We start from the raw sequence: 2,591 nt of genomic DNA, 5'->3' as shown, positions 1-2,591 counted from the left end.
TTCTTCTAAGTCCCCTTTCCAGCGGGGAACTTTGAAACATTGTATCCGACCGTGGAAGGCTGTTGGCGGGCACGGCGCGGCTCATAGCCGGCCCTCGGGCACGGAGCTCCGGATGAATTTTTACAAATTTCTTCTAAGTCCCCTTTCCAGCGGGGAACTTTGAAACATTGTATCCGACCGTGGAAGGCTGTTGGCGGGCACGGCGCGGCTCATAGCCGGCCCTCGGGCACGGAGCTCCGGGTGAATTTTCACAAATTTCTTCTAAGTCCCCTTTCCAGCGGGGAACTTTGAAACATTGTATCCGACCGTGGAAGGCTGTTGGCGGGCGCGGCGCGGCTCATAGCCGGCCCTCGGGCACGGAGCTCCGGGTGAATTTTTACAAATTTCTTCTAAGTCCCCTTTCCAGCGGGGAACTTTGAAACATTGTATCCGACCGTGGAAGGCTGTTGGCGGGCACGGCGGGGCTCATAGCCGGCCCTCGGGCACGGAGCTCCGGGTGAATTTTTACAAATTTCTTCTAAGTCCCCTTTCCAGCGGGGAACTTTGAAACATTGTATCCGACCGTGGAAGGCTGTTGGCGGGCACGGCGGGGCTCATAGCCGGCCCTCGGGCACGGAGCTCCGGGTGAATTTTACAAATTTCTTCTAAGTCCCCTTTCCAGCGGGGAACTTTGAAACATTGTATCCGACCAAAGGAAGGCTGTTGGCGGGCGCGGCGCGGCTCATAGCCGGCCCTCGGGCACGGAGCTCCGGGTGAATTTTACAAATTTCTTCTAAGTCCCCTTTCCAGCGGGGAACTTTGAAACATTGTATCCGACCGTGGAAGGCTGTTGGCGGACGCGGCGCGGCTCACAGCCCGCCCTCAGGCACGGAGCTCCGGGGGAATTTCCCCCTCATTTCTTCTAAGTCCCCTTTCCAGCGGGGAACTTTCAAACATTGTATCCGACCGTGGAAGGCTGTTGGCGGGCACGGCGCGGCTCATAGCCGGCCCTCAGGCACGGAGCTCCGGGTGAATTTGACAAATTCCTTCTAAGTCCCCTTTCCAGCGGGGAACTTTGAAACATTGTATCCGACCGTGGAAGGCTGTTGGCGGGCACGGCGCGGCTCATAGCCGGCCCTCAGGCACGGAGCTCCGGGTGAATTTGACAAATTCCTTCTAAGTCCCCTTTCCAGCGGGGAACTTTGAAACATTGTATCCGACCGTGGAAGGCTGTTGGCGGGCACGGCGCGGCTCATAGCCGGCCCTCAGGCACGGAGCTCCGGGTGAATTTTTACAAATTTCTTCTAAGTCCCCTTTCCAGCGGGGAACTTTGAAACATTGTATCCGACCACTGAAGGCTGTTGGCGGACGCGGCGCGGCTCACAGCCCGCCCTCAGGCACGGAGCTCCGGGGAAATTTGGCTCATTTCTTCTAAGTCCCCTTTCCAGCGGGGACCTTTCAAACATTGTATCCGACCACTGAAGGCTGTTGGCGGGCGCGGCGCGGCTCACAGCCCGCCCTCAGGCACGGAGCTCCGGGGAAATTTGCCTCATTTCTTCTAAGTCCCCTTTCCAGCGGGGAACTTTCAAACATTGTATCCGACCACTGAAGGCTGTTGGCGGGCGCGGCGCGGCTCACAGCCCGCCCTCAGGCACGGAGCTCCGGGGAAATTTGCCTCATTTCTTCTAAGTCCCCTTTCCAGCGGGGAACTTTCATACATTGTATCCGACCACTGAAGGCTGTTGGCGGACGCGGCGCGGCTCACAGCCCGCCCTCAGGCACGGAGCTCCGGGGGAATTTGCCCCCTCATTTCTTCTAAGTCCCCTTTAGGCGACCAGGGGTTGACAATTTAGGTGACCAGGGGTTGACAATTTAGGCGACCAGGGGTGACTTTTAGGCGACCAGGGGTGAGGTTTAGGCGACCAGGGGTGAGGTTTAGGCGACCAGGGGTAGCGTTTAGGCGACCAGGGGCGTTGCAGTTCCGCCGAATTGCATTAGGGGCGCTGCAGTAGGCAAACGTTTTTACCCCTAGTCAGAGGGTCATTTGCCTACTTCCCAGGTTTACCCGGGTTTTCCAAAACACCTGGGGCACATTTTTAGGAACCACGTTTTTAGAAACAAAAATTCTTCTATGTCCACCTCCGTGAAAGAAATTGCCCAATGGTTCCCGCGGAAGAGAGCTGCCAGGCGGACGCATACTGCAATAACGGCCGCCCTGGCGCTCTGGTGGATGTTATCCTCGAAATTTCTTCTATGTGCCCATTCCAGCGGGCAACTTGCGAACAATGGTGTCCGACCATGGAAGGCTGTTGGCGGACGCGGCGCGGCTCACAGCCCGCCCTCAGGCACGGAGCTCCGGGGGAATTTTCCCCTCATTTCTTCTAAGTCCCCATTCCAGCGGGGAGCTTGCAAACGTGGTATCCGACCACTGAAGGCTGTTGGCGGGCACGGCCCCACCAGCGCAACACGGCACTTCCTATGACTCGGGTCCGACGCAGGAGGAGCGGTCCTCCCGGCCCCGCCACACGGCACTTCCTATGACTCGGGTCCGACGCAGGAGGAGCGGTCCTCCCGGCCCCGCCACACGGCACTTCCTATGACTCGGGTCCGAC

This window comes from Idiotropiscis lumnitzeri, unplaced genomic scaffold, assembly GCF_059441095.1.
Source record: "Idiotropiscis lumnitzeri isolate Australia: NSW breed Sydney's pygmy pipehorse unplaced genomic scaffold, RoL_Ilum_1.0 HiC_scaffold_351, whole genome shotgun sequence".
NCBI lineage: Eukaryota > Metazoa > Chordata > Actinopteri > Syngnathiformes > Syngnathidae > Idiotropiscis > Idiotropiscis lumnitzeri.
The sequence above is the reverse complement of the archived record's forward strand: the minus strand, read 5'-3'. Positions refer to the sequence as shown.